Genomic DNA, 21,706 nt, shown 5'->3' with positions numbered 1-21,706 from the left:
CTCTTGTATGCTGTGTAATTCATTTGCGTGTACTAATTCATTTGCATCTACTCTGTGTAATCCGTTCGTGTGTAATCTATTTATTTTGTGAAATGGAACAATTTTGTATTGTGAAATTCATCCGTGGAGTACTGGAACAGCAAGTGTTGATGGATATTGTGGTTTTTGTCGTGGTCTGTTTGTTCCTTTTTTTAATATAAAAACATTCTTTGCCGTTAGTGATTTTTGAGGCAGAGGGCAAAGGCACAGATTCTAGCTGATAGCAACGATGCTTTTCTTTACCGTCTGGGGTATACGTGCAGGACGGCAAAGGTAGTTTGGATGACGGCAAAATCTTTGCCGTATGCCCGAATAAAAGCTGACGGCAAAGCAGTCTTTGTCGCCATCCTCTTTGCCGTCAGCCGGCTGACGGCAAACTCTTTGCCGTCTGTATTCCGCTCTTTGCCGTCTGTTACCGCCAGACGACAAACTAGCTGATTCCTGTAGTGTTTAGAAAAAAAAGGAAGGAGGTTATGAGCGTACTTGTAGGCCCGTCCGTATTGTGCTTCCGCCGATGTCCAGGGTATTTTAAGTGCATAGTTATGTATGCGCGGTACAAATTTCGCAGGTGTATGGGGCGGACGGCAGAAGCCGAACTGCTAGTCCAGCTCTGAAATTGGTCCGTCCTGCTGAATGGAGACCGGCGGCTTAATGGCCGACAAATTATGCGGTTTAATAAGACCGCTTTGTACTTCAGCTGAAGTGGCCGTAGTATGATCCTTAGTCCGGAGGGAGTGCTTCTCATGCTCCCCTATGGATGTGTGTGTCACGTATACCATGTTCACTGTTTTTACTTTGGGGGGAAATTGCTTCTGACCCCCGGTATTTGGTTGGTGAGTCTCTTCGTCGTCGCTGTCACCGGGCGGCCTCTTCCCCTTGTGTTCGACGTTGAGCTTGCCGGCCTGTTTGAAGACCCAACAACTTCTGTTGGTGTGATTCGCTGGTTTATCGGGGTTGCCATGGATCTGGCAGGGCCGATCCAATATCTTGTCTAAATTGGATGGTCCGTCTCTGTTTACCTTGAATGGCTTTTTCCGTTGACCGGGTTTGGGACCGCTGAATCCGGCGTTGACTGCTGTGTCGTGCGTTCTTTCATTATCATTGTGACGTTTGTGTTTACTGCGTCGTGGCTTGCCATTGCCGTCTCGGACTTCGGAAGTGCCTGAATCGCTGGCGCTGTTGCTTCTACGAGCTAGCCAGCTGTCTTCTCCCGCGCAAAAGCGGGTCATCAGAGCGGTAAGGGCTCACATGGATTTTGGTTTTTCTTGACCGAGGTGGCGGGCGAGCCACTCGTTCCGGACGCTGTGTTTGAAGGCCGCTAGGGCTTCCGCGTCCGGATGGTCAACGATTTGGTTATTTTTAACTAAGAACCTAGTCCAGAGCTTCCTGGCTGACTCTCCGGGCTGCTGGACGATGTGACTTAAGTCATCGGCATCTGGTGGCCGGACATATGTACCTTGGAAGTTGTCGCGGAAGGCGTCTTCCAAATCCTCCCAACTTCCAATAGAGTTTTCAGGCAGACTGTTTAGCCAGTGCCGAGATGGCCCTTTGAGTTTTAGTGGGAGGTATTTGATGGCATGAAGGTCATCTCCGCGGGCCATATGGATGTGGAGAAGGAAATCCTCGATCCATACCACGGGGTCAGTTGTTCCATCATATGATTCGATATTCACGGGTTTCCTTCTGTGGGAATTCGCGCTCCATTACTTCGTCCGTGAAGCAAAGAGGGTGTGCGGCGCCTCTATATTGGGCCACATTGCGACGTAGCTCCGATGGAGTCCGTCTGTGGTTTTCGGCCTGGGTGTGACTAGGCCTGTCACGTCCGAATAGATAGTCATCGTCACGTGTCGGGGCACGTCCTCGCGATCTGTAGATCGATCTGGTATGTCCTGCTCTATTGTCCAGGTCCTGCCGAAGGTCGTATGTATAACCACGAGCTGTTTTATTTCTGCCTTTACGATGAGGCAGGGCGGGCTGCTGTTCGGCTTGAGTTGCTGCTTTATCCCGACCACGTAGTGGTCGGTCAGCTGCATTGCGCAATGATGGTGCGGGCTCTGGCGCCTCGTCATCGAACTGAGGTAGTAATTTGCGCTTCGGGTAGCTTTTGGCTGGGCGCTTGCGGCCGTATTCTTCGGCTGCTAGGACATCCGTCCATCTATCGTTGAGCAGGTCTTGGTCAGCTTGAAGCTGCTGCTGCTTCTTTTTCAGGCTCCTTGCAGTGGCTATTAGCCGGCGCTTGAAGCGCTCCTGCTCGAGAGGTTCCTCAGGCACGATGAAATCCTCGTTGCCGAGGCTCACCTCATCCTCGGAGAGCGGAAGGTAGTTAATGTCCTCTGAGTCGTCGTGTATGGCCTGTTCGTCAGGGCTAACTTGCCCGTTTTCCCGTCCATCCTGTTCGGAGATTGCCCCAACAGGGTCTTCATTGTCTTCGGCATAGTCCGGAGTATTGTTTACTCCAGTGCTGGTATTGCTATTTTTTGCATAACGTGACTTAGAGCGGCGCCACTGACGCCTGGGTTTGTCATCGTCGTTAGTTTCTTTAGGTGTATCCACCATGTATATGTCGTATGAAGAAGTGGCCGTCCAGCGTCCGGTAAGCGGCGGGTTTTGGCCCTGCTCCTCATCGGCATCGCCGTCCATACCGTCGATGTCCTCGGAGCCGTAATCAAGCATGTCGGTTAGGTCCTCGACAGTGGCTATGAAGTGGGCGGTGGGTGGGAAACGAAATTCTCCATCATCAGCCTCTAGTTCGAACTGGATATCATTCGGCTGTGAGTCCCCCGCCAAGGATAGATTTTTTAATGAGTTTAGCACGTCGCCTAGTGGCGAGTGCCGGAAGATGTCCGCGGAGCTAAATTCGACAATAGATGTCCGATCAAGCTCGAGGTATGCGGACGCACATGGTTCGGAACCTGTGACCGGAGACAAGTCCGTGGTTCTGGTGACATAGATGTCACTTGAAGTTAGGTCTGTGTGCGGCTCCAATGCCGCTGAATCTGTGGCTTCCATGGCGGGGTTGAGCTTCCCATCCTCGGATGGCGCGATCTGCTCCGGATCTAAGGCCAGAGCAGCAATAGGTGCTATCTCCTGGGTATGGTCTGATGACAGATCTACATCATGTTCATCGTGGTGGCAGGGAGCGGCTGCCATGGTCTCGAATCCGTCGAAGCTCAAGTCTCCACGGATATCCGCGACGAAGTTCAAGTTTCCAAATCTGACCTGATGGCCGGGGGCGTAGCTTTCGATCTGCTCCAGATGGCCAAGCGAGTTGGCCCGCAGTGCGAAGCCGTCGAATACGAAGATCTGTCCGGGGAGGAAGACTTCCCCTTAGACAGCATCGCTGTAGATGGTCGAAGGAGCCATCAAACCTTTTGACGATGGCACAGTGGAACTCTCAATGAAAGCACCAATGTCGGTGTCGAAACCGGCGGATCTCGGGTAGGGGGTCCCGAACTGTGCGTCTAAGGTCAATGGTAACAGGAGACGGGGGACACAATGTTTACCCAGGTTCGGGCCCTCTCTATGGAGGTAATACCCTACTTCCTGCTTGATTGATCTTGATGAATATGAGTGTTACAAGAGTTGATCTACCGCGAGATCGTAATGGCTAAAAACCTAGAAGTCTAGTCTGTATGACTATGATTATCCTTCCTCTCTACGGACCTAGCCCTCCGGTTTATATAGACACCGGAGGGATCTAGGGTTACATAAAGTCGGTTACAGAGAAAGGAATCTTCATATTTGGTCGCCAAGCTTACCTTCCACGCCAAGGAGAGTCCCATCCGGACACGGGTAGAGTCTTCGGTCTTTGTATCTTCACAGCCCATCAGTCCGGCCCATAGCTAACAGGCCGGACGCCCGAGGACCCCTTAATCCAGGACTCCCTCACCCTTCCACAGGGATTTAGCTCTCACTCTTTATAACATTGCACACATAGTCTTTAGCTTTTTTTGACAGAGCAAATTCCTCCTTGCTCCATTTCCGTAGTATCTACTATGTCTTTAACCTCACCAAGTGCTTCATAGACATGCTCCAAATTTTAGTTAATCGGCACCCAATAATCCTCTATGGTACGCTCCATGCCTACTACATGCACTTTCGAACTTGAACGGCCTCTGCCGACCACCCCCGTTATCCCAGTCTGATGTACTAATGCCAACTAGCAAGGCACAAGGATCAGACTCGGTTCTCTAGATGTGTGCAACCATTGTGTTCTCAAAGAGCTTCTGTTTCCCTGCTGCCGGTAGTCCCAAATACGCGGTAGTCCAACATCCTTACAATTTCTTGATTTTAAGCAGTTTGAAGGTGGCCTTCTTCTAAGTTACGATTCGCCCTCATCTGTCACTATAGATGTTCTAGCTTTAGCCTTTAGTCCTTTCGAGTTATGCCAAAATCTGTGAAGCGATAGAAATTGACCACCTCCCGAAAACCATCCATCATCCACGTACTCCTCCCTGTGCACACCTCCAGAGTCCAGATTGATCATTCTCATCGAGCAACTCATTGAAATCACTTGCGCACAACCATGGGTTATCATGTTCTCCTCTGAGGAAATTTCCTAACAACGCAGAAATTCCAGAATTAACAAGTTAGTGTATGTATAACTGGTTGCAAGATGACAGGCATGCAACTAACTAACAATGAACTAAAATACATATTGACCACTAGGGCTTCGCCTAATCTTCTATAGCCTCGAATTATGGCCTTGCCAAGTGGTTTTCGGGTGCCCCATGACGGCCTACCAATACCCTGAGTGACTTAACCACAACCTATTTTAGAACATCCCTGCCAAGGGGCTCAGCTTAAAAGAGCTAACCATATTAATTTACCCAATACCGTGGATAGTGGCTAGTCGAGCAGATTGAATGCTTTTGCAAAGGGTGTACATCTTTACCCAAGAGTTGAGTCACACATGTCTCGCCACTTAGGAATAGACATGCTACATGTTGTGTGTCGGTCAGTCATGCAACATATACATACCATATTTTGTGTACAAATGAAGATGCCACTCGATCAATGATATGAGAACAGTGTGTCGAGTGCAGAGAATTCTACAGGAATAGAAGAATTTGCAACTTTGGCGCAAAACCCTACATGATATAGATAGAAACAAACATTGTGCCAAACTATAAATAATCTGGTAACAAGGCAAACCAAACTCAACAAAATGATATGGGCATGCTATAGTCTATGGAATAATGGGATCAATGCAATGGGATCATAATGCATATTACAATGAGAAAAGGAAACTAAACCAATTATAAAAGCCTTGTAAAAAATTCCATCCATATAGCCATGTAAGCATTACTTCGGATATGTTAGACGTGATGGCACATCCCATCTCCTGCCTAGTTGTAGATCCTATCTTGATTAGTCTCCAAGGCCCTTGTTATCCTTCTTTGATATCAGTGCAATACACGCGCCACTAAGGCTATTGTCCTCGGGGAGGCCTGAACCTATATAACCCGTGGTGTTGTCCTGATAGACCACTACATGATTCCGTCGCGTTCCTACTTCTTCGACATATCGTTGGATCAACAATTTACCAATACTCAGTAGAATTGATTAATTCCAGCTAGCATAGGAATGATTGACAAAAAATAATGTAGAAGATTTAAGCCAAAAACATCAATGTTACGTGCAATCTATTTTAATGATTTACCTTGAACAACCAATGAGTCTGATCTTGGGAGAAAATATTCAGCATACTAGAATAAATAGGAATGAGTTTATTGCCATGAATGTATCCTAATAATAATGTGCTTGGATATGGGAGAAATCATTTATCATGAAAGAACAAATATGGAAGACATTGATTGCGACCAATTTTAGTGGCCCTCTATATAAACACAAGAAACGACATCACTAGTTCTATAACATTTTACCGGAAGAACTATACAACAGAAGGAGTGTGTAGCTCTTATCCATGGCTTTTGGAAGCAAAATCACATGGGTACTAGGCATAGTGGCTTTGTTGGCCATCTTAACCACTGCCCAATCATATGATACATCAGGTAGGCACATAAACATTTTTATTTACTTGCACATATAGTTTTATATTTTTGTACCATTTGTTGGAGTTATTGTGGCGTTCTGATTATTTTTGTTGCATTACATTTTATTCTCCACAGCTCGTATAGGGAATTGTGATGATACGCCGAATTGCTCAGATGGTAAATGCAAGGATACATGTGCTAGCCAAGGTTACGAGGCAAAAGCGAGTTCTTGCGTAAAACAATTTGGAAGGACATTCTGTTGCTGTAGCAAGGATGGGTCAGAATAATGTTCTTACAAGCTCGTATGTGCAAGCAACGAAGAAGAACAATATGTATCTTCTCATGATATAATAAATGCAATAATTTACTACTATATCTTTTTGCTACAATACAAAATGTAAACACATTAAGACATGCTAAATAAACGCGATCCTTCCTGGAATGGAAACTCACGAAGCAGGTTTACAATACCTTTTGATAGTGAGTACCGCGTGATACTATATTTAGTATCATCTATCTATATCTACATCATCTATATATATATCAATATAAAAAGACCCAAAGGGGCATATCCAATTAATCTTGGCCATCAAATTATGTCAATCCAACGACCTAGACTGCTTCAATGTCAAGCGCTCAACACATTTAGCGTGCAGTTAATTTCATGCCAAAAATAGTGCTAATCACATAATAACACGTAAATAACATCCTAATTAATATCCGCATGCACTTAATATATTTCCAAATTAACATGCATTGCACGTACATTGACTAGTCAATATAAAAAGACCCAAAAAGGCATATTCAACAAATCTCAGCCATCAAACAGTGTCAATCCAATGATCTATGTTCCTCCAATGGTAACCGATCAACATGTTTAGCACGCAATTAATAACATACCAAATATAGACTATTATATAATTAACTTGTAATTGACATCCTACCTAATATTAATGTGCAATTAATTTTCTGCCTAATATCAACATGTATATATTTTGCCTGATATTGACGTGCATTGCACGTATACATATACTAGTACTAGCAAATATGTACGTGCGTTGCAATGAGAGAAAAGAATATATCACACGCATCTAGCCTAATAAGCATGACCGAAAAAACTCTCGTGCTACCCTGTGCTGGCGCACATGCTCTATATTAATGTAGCATCCCATGCGTCACCGATTATCCTCCTTTCCGCCCTCGTTGATGGGTGCCTAGCGTCCACTTGACCACAATATATCTAGACGTGGTCAATGTTGGAACAGCCCAGGAGGAGGAAGTAGACTCACGCACACAAACTCAAGGTGGAAGAAGATAATGAACACGCAGAGCATTTTTTGGTGGCACACGCACTTGCCTTTTCTCTTGTTCCTTCTCACACATACATGATGCAAATACATGGTTTTAATAGCCGGACTCACACGACTATCACGCACCCACTAACCACTAGCATGCACACACGCCGGTCAAGCCGCACCTACTTGATCCTATTTTTACTTACCACAAGCTACTTGCACGCCCATGTTCAACACTAGTACTGCCTTCCTCAACGGTCATACAACCAGGCCAAACTGCGTGCATGCAGCCTCACACTAAGTACGACCTGACCACACTAATAGTACATGTGCATGCAGGTCACATCTCTCCACATGCACTGATCACTTGGTCACCTAATACACATATACATGACTACGACCACTCATCTCCTGGCTTGCCGACCTGCTTGCGTGCACTTGCTCTATCTCTCTGCTGCTGATCCGGCCGCTACGCCATGTTGCCGAGCATGCAATTTTCTCTGTACTTGGCTGACTAATGCAACTCTACGTGGCTATTACACAACGCAACAAATTAAACATGACCTAATATTAAATGCTTAATACTAATAACAAGATTAGTTCCAACAGTCAATCTCTAGATGATGAGCTTGACCATCACATGGCACATCTGTCATTGAATCCCATCAGCGCAAGGGAATGTTTAAACTAAACTATTGAGCCGGGTGTGAGGGCTGCCCTCCGTGTCCCTTGGGCACATCCTCCATACAACATCCCCTGTACAATGCCCGTGGTTCGTTATAGAGCAAACGCCAATCACCATGTACCAGGGTTGTCTGGGTCAAGTGGCCGTGTCACGTAACAAAGGTTGCTAATGGCAAAAACAATGAATCGATTAAGGGTAGGATCATGTACGAGGCCTTGTCCACCACCACATTGAGCGGTCACTTGGCCACTTGCTAGCCACTCGCCGCCAAGGCAACTCGCTCAAGCATTAGCACAAACACCTTGTGCTCACCACTAGCGCAAGATAACCTTCTCAGTCTTTTTCACTGTTTTGACCTTATCAGGAAAATTTAGCACAAAATGAACTCTCTCCGATTTTATTTCGCGATCTGGCCCTTTTGATAACGCCACGGTTTGTGGCGTTTCTGCCCCACATGGATACGCCGGGCCACACAACGTTTCTTTCCTTAATAGATAAGTGGCAAATGGGCACTTCTTGTTGGAAACGCCGCACCCTATGACATTTGGAGTTGGGGTAGCAACGCCAAAGTCCTTGTCGTTTACAGCAACGCCATAGATGCTGGCGTTTCTGCCCTGCCATGTAGCGTTCCGAACAGGCCAGCAACTTAGGCTGGCTTGGCGTTTCCAAATAGAGCAGCAACGCCACGGCTTTTGGCGTTTTTGAAAAGGGTCAGATCGTGAAATAATTTCGTGGGGAGCTTATTTTGTGCTTAAGTTTTTTGACAAGGTCAAACCATAGAAAATCCCAACCTTGTCCACCGCCACATTCAGAGGTCACTTGGCAGCTCGCCGCCAGGGCAACTCACTCAAGCATTACCACAAACATCTTGTGCTCACTAGTAGAAGATAAATTGATGGCAACATTTTTTTCTTATAGTTTTCATATATATAGGAGGTCAACGTACATTATCTATAACAAAAGATGTTAGCTAGCAAATCGAAGCCATCCAGCAAGACGAGACACGAGCCAGCCCAATACGGGCCAACGATCGGGCGAAAAAGGATGAATGAGGCAAATATCCATTTCTACCCAAGCTCATCTGCATTCGATAAAAAATACAAATGAAAATAAAAAATTCAAAAAAATCCAAACTTTTTCATGGTAGATAATTTGGTGCGTCAGATGCGCTCCAAATTTTACATCATTTGGACATATGAGTAGTTCTCAGTAAAAAGACAAATTGGGCCAGAACAATGCAAGACCAATAAGTTTTTACAGACCCCAAAATTGCTTGTTCTGCCGAGACCTACTTAGATGTCCAAATGATCTGAAATTTCGAGCGCACCTCGCGCACCAAAACTATCTACCAGGTAAAAAAACTAGAATTTTTTTGAATCTTTAAACTATTTGTTTTGAATTTTTTTCTTCATGCAGGTGTAGATGAGTCTGGGCGCCGAATCGCTGCTCTAAGAATGAGGGGTTTGTAATATAGTCGGTGTTGTTACACAAACAATGTAATCTATACACATTATATTTACTACACTAGAAGAAATTTACTACCCAAAAATATTACATTGTCAAAAAATAACTTATGGGCGAAAAAATGGTAGTTTCTTTTGAGAAATAGCGAGGACACCCCATAAAAAATACGGTAAAAATATCAAAATATTATGTAATTTGGTTTTGTAAAACTACCGGCTGACACCCCATCACAAATCATGATTGTGCAATTTGGAGAACATGAGATAACAACAACAACACACATTTCTCCCGTTTGCTCCTGCTCATTTATTGAAGGTCTCTCTTTTGTTCTCATCCTCAGTTTGTTTATTCCCAAAGCCACTTGTTCATATTTCAATTAATTTGTCAACATATATAAATTGGTGGGAAATCGGTATGAGAGAGCAAGATGGGACTATTCAACAAAGAATATCCATGCATCCTCTTTGAAAAGGTGGCTCACGACCCATAAGAGAAGGATCACCAGTAGCCTAGAGCGATTTGATGCAGAGCAGGCCCAACAACACAATTACATGGGTCTGTTCTGATGGAAGGTAATCATCAGCGCAGAAGGAGAACGAAAACCCTATTTGACGGCGATCTCTATTTGGCGCGTAGGTCGAGTAATTGTACCCTCTAGACCAGTCACTCTCTTGTTCAACCTTGCAATATCTTTGGCAAGCTTGGTGATAACACTCTGAGCCCTGCCCTGCCATTCATCATCCAACCACTTAACATAGACTAACATAGACACAATCCTCATATCCCTATGAATGTTTCCTTGGATTAGTCAATGGGCCCAGAGGGTATACATTAACTTTTTTTACTTTGCACTAACCTCTAATGGGAAGAAGAGAAACTGTCTTCCTATGTCAAATCCATTCTTGCATACACGTCATGTGGGGGTGTTGCAATTGTTGCGATTGGCGTGCAGCGGAGTTGCAACCACAAAACCAATTGCTATGATTGTTGTCATTTTTTGATAGAATCAGAGACCATGGGGCTGTAGCCGGCGCACAGAGAAACTTCATCTGGCAATGGCAAATGCTAGGATCGGCGACCGAGAAAGCGACAACCGACGACCAAAAAAGCTTCAACCGGAGACAGGAAGCTGGGGGCTGGGATCGCGCAACCGTAAAAGCTGCAATTGGTGGAAGAGGAAGCTACAACCGACAAATGGACAAGCTTCAACCTGGGGACATTGATTGTTTTTGCTGGGACCTACAACAGCTATTTTGCTATGACAGGCAAACATTTTTGCCGGGATCGTCATTGAGTTTTGCTGCGACTTGCAAAAGATTTTGCTGGGACCGTCTACTGCAGCGTGTATAAGCACAACGACGGGGTGGATGCTGCGACAGCTGCAAGGTTCTCGGCGAGAACGAGGAGACTGCAGTTGCGGGCAAGGATTCGTGTTGGAACCAGCGAGAGCCGGTGATGCAAGCTCCATGGAGCGATGTTTTCGAATGCGGGAAGGAGGTTTTGCAAGGGTGGCGAGCGGCGGCGAGATGGTAGTGCGGCGGTGCTTCGAGCTCGGTAGCCTCACGCGTGCCCATGGTGGGTATCGACGACGATGCGTTGCAGCTTGTCAAGCGGGGCATATCAATGGCTAGCAGATATCGCATCGTATGGCGTGGGATGCGACCGGCCTTATATTTTTGGATATGGGCTATGAGTTTCTAAAACAGATGTGTACATCTATCCACAATTTCTAGTCTGACATAGTGGTAGTTTTGATGCCATATCATTTCTATAATTGGAAATCTAGAAGACAATATATACGCCATCCGTTCTGGAATATAAGGTGCATAAATTTCTCTGGAAGTCATGCAAATGTTTTAGAACAGGATTATTGAATGAAATATTAACATCTGCAATGAAAAAAAACAAATATGAAATAAGTTTTCGTAATGGATCCAATGATGCAAATTTGGTATTATAGATATTAATACTTTTTTTTGCAGAAAAACTTCCAATCTATTCATCTTCAATCATGGCAGTACAACGAACACCAGAAATAAAAAATTCATCCAGATCCGCAGACCACCTAGCGATGACTACAAGCACTGAAGCGAGCCGAAGGCGTGCCGCCGTCATCACCCCTCCATTGCCGGAGTCGGGCACAACTTGTTATAGCAGACAGTCGGGAAGTCGTCGTGCTAAGGCCCCATAGGACCAGCGCACCAGAACAGTAACCGCCGCCGATGAAGAATAACGTAGGTTGGAAGGATTCAACCCGAAGACACACGAATGTAGACGAACAACGACGAGATCCGAGAAAATCCACCAAAGATAGATCCGCCGGAGACACACCTCCACACGCCTACCAACGATGCTAGATGCACCGCCGGAACGGGGGCTAGGCGGGGAGACCTTTATTCCATCTTCAGGGAGCCGCCACCGTCTCGCCATCCTGAGCAGGACACAAACCCTAACAAGACAGGAAAAAAACGACTGAAAACGGAGCCCTCCCGCCGGCCCTTGGCAGGATCCACCGCCCCTCCATGGCCCTAGGGCCACCGGAGACGAGGCAGACCTGCGGCGGCGCCGGCGAGAGGCAGAAACCCTAGCTTTCTTTCTTTGAAGGAGGAGATATTAATACTTTTTTAAATCTAAAAACATAGTCAAACAGGCACAAGTTTGACTTTTAACAAAGCAATACACCTTATATTTTGGAACGAAGGGAATATGAAGCAAACATGGGATCATGTGTTTAGAAACTGATGATATCAGACAATACATCAGTGCATCCTGGTCAAAGATGCTATTGGTTGCTGGCATCATCGGCAGCGTATTGCAAGTACAAATCATGTAGGCGAAGGGCGGTTGACGCGATGCAGCATTATATATGCATTGTTGTCATCGACACGACATGCAATGCATTTTTTGTGGAGGTACATATATAAATACAGAGGGCACTAGGCCTATAATCGTAAGCGCATGCAATAATCACAAGAGATAGAGCAATTGCAGTACAAGCAGTTCTTGGCTCGACTTCTTCCTCTCATCTGCAGGTTAATTTGCTAATGAACCCTGATGACTAATCACCCATGGAATCTCTCTCTCTCTCTCTCTCTCTCTGATCATCCATGCATGATGACTGCATGCGTTGTTCAATTATTTTCTATGTATGCTTGATTATTAATCCTCAGTAATCGTATTATCAGGGAAAGACATGCCGAGGGAACTGCATTCAAACAAGTCGGCGTGGCCGGAACTGGTGGGGGTGCCTGCCGGTGAAGCCATTAGAGTTATCGAGACGGAGCGGCCGGACGTGTTTGCCTTTATATGGGCCGAGGGTGAACTGGAGCCGCCAAATATCGAATATAACCGCGTCCTCGTCTGGTGCTACGCTGGCGACCCGCCAATCGTCTCCCGGACTCCGGTCATCGGATAGACCACACGCCATGTAATCCTGGCTCGAATAAACTAAGTAAATAATGCGAGTGCATCTGATTCCGTTCGCCGTTAATTCAAGTTTTATTTCTAGTGTGTCTAGTTTGATGATTGATCTGCTTGCATACATGTTTTAAACCTTCCATCATACATCGTCGTGCTCATACTACCTTGTAATATGTATGGAACAATAAATAAATGGCTCTTCTTCCATTTGCTGGATAGTCTGTTTCGTCTAGATTTATGATTACTCGCAAATGCTTGTTAATATTCCTCTAGTTTGCATTAGGTAGGACCAACGAAAAAAATAGCGCGCTACAAAATATAGCGAGGCCCTTCTCTAAATGCTACACAAGTTATAGCGCGCTAATAGCATGCTATATTTCAGAATAGCGTTTGCAAAAAAAATTCAAATATATCTAGAAATAAAGTATTTAAGCAACTAAATTTTTCATACGAGCAAGCAATATATGCATAAGGGCCAAATCCAGCACATAAAAGTAGTAAGTCTCAAACAGTTTCAATAGTTTCTAACATCAACAACTACAATTTTAAAAGTCTCTAACATCAACAAACATCAACAGCGACCCTGGGCAACAACAACCATAGTCTTTAACATCAACAACTACAATTTTAAGGTAAGTCTCTTCAACAACCATAGTTTTAAGAGTCTCTAACATCAACAGCCACCGGGGCAGCAACAATACAACACAAAATGACACACAGACTTTTAAGATAGTCTACACCAACAGCCACCGAAGGCAACAACATTACAACATAGCACAATGAGATTATTCAGAATCACTCACTGGTAAATGCATGTCATCATCTTCCGATTCAGAAGAAGACTCAGCTGATTGCAACTCATCATCACGATAAATAGGAAGCAACTTCTTCTTCTTCCTAGGACGAGATTGAGACACTATCTTTCTTTTTGATGGAGCAACTTCTCCTTCTAATGTTGGTTCTACAACTTGTACATCTTCAGGTTCAAATCCTGTTTGCACTCCTTCAATAGGCACAACACCAGTGATCCACTCATTGCCTTCATCTTCTACAACATCTACAAATGTGTGGTCCTCAATTGGGTCCCTGTTTTTCATCCCTCTCTTTTGCTTTAGTTTGGAGTTGAACTTGATGAACACAAGGTCTCTCATTTTGTCATGAAGTAGCCTATTGCGTCTTTTTGTGTGAATCTGTAGGTGATGGGATTAGAGCAATGATATCTTAGTATGAAAAAACAACGAAACCAATGCAAGAAAAGTATGACAAAGATACCGGGTTGTCCTTCTAATGTGACAATGAAGAACTGATAATTAGCACATTCTTCTTCCACTTCTTAAAAGCAAAAGACTATTCTGGTTAACATTCTTCTTCCTCTTCTTAAAAGCAAAAGACTATTCTGGTTATGAGTTGTTCAAACATGATACTGGTTAAGATTCAAACATGATGCTCAAGGTAGCATGACAATTGACAAGCACCAAATAGTCCTACTATAAGTACTAAAACGTATGTCAAGGATCTTTCTACTTCAATCAACACATGGATAGACAATAAACAAGTTGACATATGGCATGCATCTTTCTGACCTGCTGAAAAACACTGAAATTCCTCTCACAAGCCGAGGAGCTGCATGTCAAACTCAAAATCCGCATCGCCAATACCCTGAGATTTGGTGCACTTGACCCATGATTGGACCACCAATCAGCTTCATTAAGAGTAAAAACCGGAGTTAAGAAAGCATTGCAAGTTCTGATTTGAGAATGGAGAAAAAATTAAATGTAAATATGCACCTGGATCCTACATCTTTCTATGAATAACTGAATATACAGGGATCTCCTTCTGAATCCTACTTCCCTTTGTTGGTGCTCTTGCCGGCGTTCACCTGGTGGTGCCCTTGCCGGCGGCATAGCGGGAGACGGGGAGGGCATGGAGATGGCACAAGGGAAAGTGGGTATGTGACGGTGTGGATGCTTGATTACCTGGTGGTTGACTTGCCGACGGTGCGGTTGACATCGCCCGTCTGTGCTAGGAATAGGATGGAGTCGACATGGAGGACGCCGCCGCCGCGAGATGATGATGCCGCCGCTGCTCATGTGAAGATGTTGCCGCCGTGCTGATGACTAGATGTTGTCGCCGCCTGCGCTCACGCCCAGATGTTGCCGCCGCCGCCGCCGCTCATCTGGGCTGGGAACTGGGAAGGGGATGAGATGTGAGAACTAGGGTTAGCCAGTTAGATGGGAGACTGATAAAAGGAGTGGGCCTGCTGGGCCTGCTGGGCTGTGCTTATTTTAGTTTTGCATGGTCTGCACGTTATAACGTTAAAACGCTACAACGTTATAGCGTGTGTAGCGCGCTAATTACGCGATTAGCGCCGTAGCGGCCGATTTTGTCAAAACGTAACGTCTCCCTTCCGAATATGCTATAACCGCGCTATAACCGCGAAATAGCGTGCTATTTTTTTCGTTGGGTAGGACACAAGAATAAGGCATCTGTACTGACTTGCCTCAAATTTCCTCTGCATATGATCATTTGTTGGGTGAGCTGGCCTCAAGCAAATTGGTTTACCTTTGTGAAACACTACGTCGAAGGAATTTCAAAAGCTAAGCCAATCTACTACCAATACCTATAAAAGCAAGATTATTTGTGTGAATCCATATGATCAAAGCTATTCAACCACATTACCGAATGTCCCTCATGGCTCTAATGATGTATCCTCCACATTACCGAAAATACTTAAAACAACATATTAATTGTAATTGGACTTGAAAACAACACTAACTACAACTGACTTAGAAACAACGTTAATGGCACATTTATTTTGCAAGCCACATTAACAACATTAATCGCTTCCTCTCACCTCAATCATACCAGGCCATCACCAATTCGCTACTACTTACAAAGAAAGATCTAGCTTTCACTATCACCTTGTTCGCTCGATCGCTTCATCAAGCCTTCCCAACGTCATATATAATCAATTGCAACAAAGAAATCAATATATGTCCTTTTGTTTCCTCCCCTAACGACTGGCGACGTTGGTGGGGAGGAGAATCCCGGTGCCTCAGCTCCCATTAGTATTTAGGTTAGGGTTTTTATTCTTTGCAGGCGTGACACTCAGACGGATGGTTGCGCTTCTTCGGGTTTGTCTTCCGGGCTCCGGTTCTCCTTGAGTTCGTCCGTCTAGACGTAGTCGATAACGCTCCGGCGTATATTCATGCCATGTTCTTGGGGCGGTGAGGTCAATGTTTCTCGTCTTGTGACAAGATTTGGTCGGGTCTATGCAAGGGTTCAATGGAGACAACCGCGGCTGCGGGGCGCTGGTTCTTAGGGGCACATGCATGATGACTTCCCGGTTGTCATCGACAAAGTCAAGGCGGCTTCGGTAGAGGAGCGGCGACGGCCGCGTGTCGGCGGCTCGTTCTGGCGGAAATAGTGGTCGGTGGTTATGGAATCCTGATATAACTTTTATTATATTTGAGATATTTTGTACTTCCGTTGAACTACGATAATAGATCTTATGATTTTGACACACAAAAAAGCCACCCCCCTCCCCCCCGCGCGTCTTGTTTCTATTTTTTTCCGTCTTCAACTCCCATCGTTTTTTGTTACGAATGGGTACCCACCCCATGCACCCAGGTCTATTGGGTCACCTCCCCACCTCCCATTCCCCCTTTTCCATTGAGCATTCCCGCCCCGTCTCCTATATCTCCCCGATCCGACACCACATCCCATCTCCTCTCTGATCTCTCCTTGATTCAGCGTCACACTACATCTCTCCTGTTCCACTCCCTGTAGTCATGGTGAAAGTCGTGGTCGACGCTCCTGTTGTACCACGCGCCATCCGTACAATGAAAACCACCACTATCCATGCGCCTCCATTGGCATGCCTCCTTTGGTGTCTCGCCTCCCATTAATGCCTTCCTTCATGTCGCGCCGAGTCATACATAGGATTCTACATGTGCCCATCCTCCTCTCAACGGAGCTGCCGCCACCAAGGATGAGAAATGTCTGTGACTGCTGCCACCGAGGACGGAGTTGATGGACTGTACCGCTACAGCTATCGAGGCTTACCGCCGAGTGCACCAATGTTACCGCCTAGGCTGGGGTGCCCACATTCCTACAGTGTTGCCTCAGTCATTTGGCTGTCCGGGAAAGTAGTTTAGGATGAACTAAAGTCCATCCCTCTCATCTGGTATTTGATGTACGAGTCCTTTTTGTGCTAATGAACAACATGCCATTCTTGTGCTAATCTATCCTGGACACTACAGGGAGTATCTGAATGCATGATTGCAGCTATAACAGTGGTTTCTACATATTGTACGTGATATATATTCCTTGAGTTTTTTTCTCATCTTTTGGTAAAAACGACATATCTTCTCGAAGAAGTAGTATGCAATTGTTGACGACACTTTTTCTCTTGCATGAGACGACTCAAATGAAAAAGTGTTGAACATGAAATTTCTTTGTCTCGTTGATATTCCTATCCTCTTTGGCCCTTGATAAACTAAAATCCCAATTCTTGTGAAAGAAAATAAGAACAAAATTCACCATGGAGATGAAGAGAATGGTTCTGGATTTTTGGTACAGAAAAAGGTAAGAAGAATACGCAAAAGAGAATAACTAGCAGCAGATGGACATACATATCCTTTGCATCTTGCCCTATTAGTCATCTTCATCTTCATGCTCCGACTGAACCTGCCATGCGAAATTGAACAACAAGAAGAAATAAATTCCGATTTAGCTAAGTTCTGATTTTGCGAATGCAGATTTTCTTCTGGGTGAAATCCTAAGATCTATGATAGGGCGACGATGGCGCTTGTGCACTATTTCCTTCTTGGAGGTGTCGCTTTTGGAGAATTTGGACTTAGAGTGTTGTCTTGGTGGTGGTTCGTGCTGCAGTGACAACGAATCGATCACTGTAGCGGGATCTTTCGTTTTTTCTTCTTCTTTTTGTTTTTGGGTTGCGTGCATCTGTAATGTCTTTAGGACATCTCGTCGTTGTAGAGGCCGGGTGTAATTGGTATCTCCGTGATATTAATATATTTCCTTTGTCAAAAAAGAAAAAACGTGCATACGATTGAAACTATGATGGAACCGATGATAGATATGAGATTACTCATATCGGACAGAGCAATCGAACTATACATTACCAACAAACTTGGCTCCATATTTGTCTCCATGTTGTAGGGTTTACTTGTGAAATTCTGCCATATGTCTCCTTTAGTTGCTGCAGCATCTTCCTCTGATCGGCTGCTCTGCCCTTTTTCAAGAGATCGAACTGGAGAAGAGCGCATGCATCATGCAGTAGATTCAGTTTGAGAACCTGAAACCTAGCAGGTTGACCGACTTGCTGTTTAACAATTACCTAGACAAATTGAGAGCAGCAAGAGCTGCCTAAATGAAATGGAACTTCATTTGACCATATATTTGCACTGCATGCACAACAAACAGCAGAGTAACCTACAAGTACCAAAATTATCGGGGGCCCCCCATTTCATATAATGATTTAGTGAAATCCTAAACAAACATAAACAACAGAAGGTTGAGTGCATACTGTTTCCCAGCAGCTAAATTCCTGCTGCTAGCTATGTAGAGTACAGAAGGTCTGGGAAACATGCTACTCTCAACACCTTCCTAGTGACAAACCAGTTGGATCATTCTGGTGAAAATCTGTGCAGAACTTTTGCCACTCTACAAAGAAAATGCTCTATGTATCTCTGGAATAGGAAATACCATTGCATTCTAGAGTGATAAATGGAAGGATCAAGTTCTTCATCACAGCTATATATCCTCAACTTTACTCCTACTGCAATGAAACAGAGATCACGCTCCAGGCTGTTTTAGCACTGCCAAACACTGAAGGTATGTTTTAACTCCCACTCTCCTCCCAAGCATATCAACTTTTTTTTTTGACGGCGCTACGGCGGGCTTACGCCGGCCTGAACCTTTGCATTAATAACCAGATAATATTTGCAGCAGAGGAACAGAGGAGGGAGGAGGAGCAGAGGTATCCGGCTTTAGTTTACAATCTCATAGATAGGTGAAACAACATGGTACCCCAGTCGCGCAGCAAACCTTGCGCTTGCTCATTATTACATCTGCTAGACCAAGCAGAACATCATCAGCGGCAGAACGAGCGATGAGGTGAACCGGTCGAGTGTCATCCCTGAAGACTTTTGCATTCCTTCTTTTCCAAATGTTCCAAAGGATGGCGAGGATTATTGTAGAGCGAATTTTATTCTGCATGTCGTTGGCCCAAAGATCCCAAAGATCTGCGGGTATACCTGGAGTGAGAGAGGAGAGTTCTCCCCACAGAGTAGTGAGCTCCGGGCAGTGCAGAAGCAGGTGGTTTACGAACTCCGTCCCCGGACAGAGAGGGCAAGCCGGAGAAGTTGTGATGCCTCTGTGAAAACGCCGTTCGTTGGTGAAGAGACGATTCTTGTTTGCCAGCCAGAGGAAAATTCTACATTTGTTTGGAGCGTAATTCTTCCAGATGGCCATTGCCAAGGGATCGATAGGCTCTCCCACCCACAAAGATTCCGATAAGTCATTGAGTGGTTGACCAACTCTCGCCTCATCATGACAGTCAGTTTTCGGCTTTCTCTACTGAGGTGCTTGACCAGATGAACCGGAAGCACAATCGCAGTAGTTCTCCCTTTACTACCCTAGCCGATAGAGCGGAACATAAGGTAGCAAGCACAGGAGCCGGGCAACCCAACTATTGACCCAAGACATGATTCGGAGCTGATGCATATAAGACCAAACTCGCGACGCCGAAGTAAGCTAATAAGCTGTTCGGACTTGTCGGCAACTCATTTGTTCCCATACCGAGCCCCTGGCAATTTTGTGCCGAGGTGTGTGTGAAACAACCAAAGGAGCAAAATTCAGTTTTTTTACAAAAAAGCAAATACTGAATACGGATTATGTTCACGGGACCTGAGTGATATGCCAATCGTTATTTTACAGATAACAACGCCGCCATCCCGGCTATTTGACATGCCAGGGGTCGAAGGCTGAGGAAAAAGGCACTTTACTGGCTCGAAATAGAGAGTGCGGTCTACAAAAAGTTGTTTTGGACCTCCTGTCGCACGTCTGCGCCGCCTTTCCTCGGTAAAGGGATTCCTTAACAGGAATAACCTTTGGGTGAATGTACGAACCCGGACTCCGATAGAGTCAATGAGATGACCAGCCTTTGAGCCACCTGTGGTAAAGGATAATGAAAAAGAAAGAGTAGTTTCACTACGGGAAACAGCTAATTTGCAGTCAAGGGGCGTCTTTGCCGTCAGCTTTTCATCGGACAGACGGCAAAGAAAGGGTTTGCCGTCATCAGTAGACGGCAAAGAAAAACTGATGGCAAAATATACTTTGCCGTCTGCGGAAAAAAACACAGACGGCAAATAGCTCACTTTGCCGTCTGCATTCTATATTACAGACGACAAAGATCTTTACAGTTTGTAATATAAAATGCCGACGGCAAAGTGAGCTCTTTGCCGTCTGTAATATAAATGCAGACGGCAAAGAAGAAACACAGCCCACGGATCGATCACGCGGATCCGTGACATGGCAGAATCTGGTGCACACATCCACCTTATCCTCCACCCGACGCCCAACGGCCCACGTGCCCCACGACCTCACCTTATCCTCCACCCCACCCCCACCTGCCCACCTGCCCACCACGATTCTCTCTCTCTCTCGTACCTCTCTCTCCCTCTCGATCCAGACCACACCGGCGCCCCCACCACCTCGACTACCCTAGCCTCACCGGCCACCACCTCGCACACCGACCGCCACGGCCGACCTCAGCGCTCCTACCCCGTCGCCCACGTCGGCCGCCGGCTCCGGCCCCGTCCCCCGCCGGCCGCCGACCCCGTCCCCGGTCGCCCCCACCGGCCGCCAGCTCCTTTCCTCTCCGCCTCCGGCGCCGCCAAGCCAGCACCGTCCTGCTTTGCCCCTGCCGGCCTCCGGCCCCTATCCCGTCGCCCCCACCAGCCACCGGCCCCATCCCTTGATGCTGCAGTGCCGCACCACCTCGTGGATGAGCGTGGCAAGCTCCGTTGCAGTGGTGGACGCCTTGAGTCCCATCCCTCTTGTAATTTTTTTGGTGAGATATGCCTCTTGTATGCTGTGTAATTCATTTGCGTGTACTAATTCATTTGCATCTACTCTGTGTAATCCGTTCGTGTGTAATCTATTTATTTTGTGAAATGGAACAATTTTGTATTGTGAAATTCATCCGTGGAGTACTGGAACAGCAAGTGTTGATGGATATTGTGGTTTTTGTCGTGGTCTGTTTGTTCCTTTTTTTAATATAAAAACATTCTTTGCCGTTAGTGATTTTTGAGGCAGAGGGCAAAGGCACAGATTCTAGCTGATAGCAACGATGCTTTTCTTTACCGTCTGGGGTATACGTGCAGGACGGCAAAGGTAGTTTGGATGACGGCAAAATCTTTGCCGTATGCCCGAATAAAAGCTGACGGCAAAGCAGTCTTTGTCGCCATCCTCTTTGCCGTCAGCCGGCTGACGGCAAACTCTTTGCCGTCTGTATTCCGCTCTTTGCCGTCTGTTACCGCCAGACGACAAACTAGCTGATTCCTGTAGTGTTTAGAAAAAAAAGGAAGGAGGTTATGAGCGTACTTGTAGGCCCGTCCGTATTGTGCTTCCGCCGATGTCCAGGGTATTTTAAGTGCATAGTTATGTATGCGCGGTACAAATTTCGCAGGTGTATGGGGCGGACGGCAGAAGCCGAACTGCTAGTCCAGCTCTGAAATTGGTCCGTCCTGCTGAATGGAGACCGGCGGCTTAATGGCCGACAA

At 45.7% G+C, this 21,706-nt stretch overlaps 1 long non-coding RNA gene across 1 annotated transcript; it reads left to right on the top strand.

Annotated features, from left to right (window-relative positions):
- The first annotated feature begins 3,142 nt into the window (after positions 1–3,142).
- LOC141021144 (uncharacterized) lies at positions 3,143–6,408 on the top strand. The gene is made up of 2 exons (XR_012181153.1): positions 3,143–6,053; positions 6,171–6,408. It is a non-coding gene; the product is annotated as an uncharacterized lncRNA (long non-coding RNA).
- The last annotated feature ends 15,298 nt before the right edge of the window (positions 6,409–21,706 follow it).

Source organism: Aegilops tauschii, chromosome 4 (assembly GCF_002575655.3).
Source record: "Aegilops tauschii subsp. strangulata cultivar AL8/78 chromosome 4, Aet v6.0, whole genome shotgun sequence".
Taxonomy (NCBI): Eukaryota; Viridiplantae; Streptophyta; class Magnoliopsida; order Poales; family Poaceae; genus Aegilops; species Aegilops tauschii.
The sequence above is the reverse complement of the archived record's forward strand: the minus strand, read 5'-3'. Positions and strand labels throughout refer to the sequence as shown.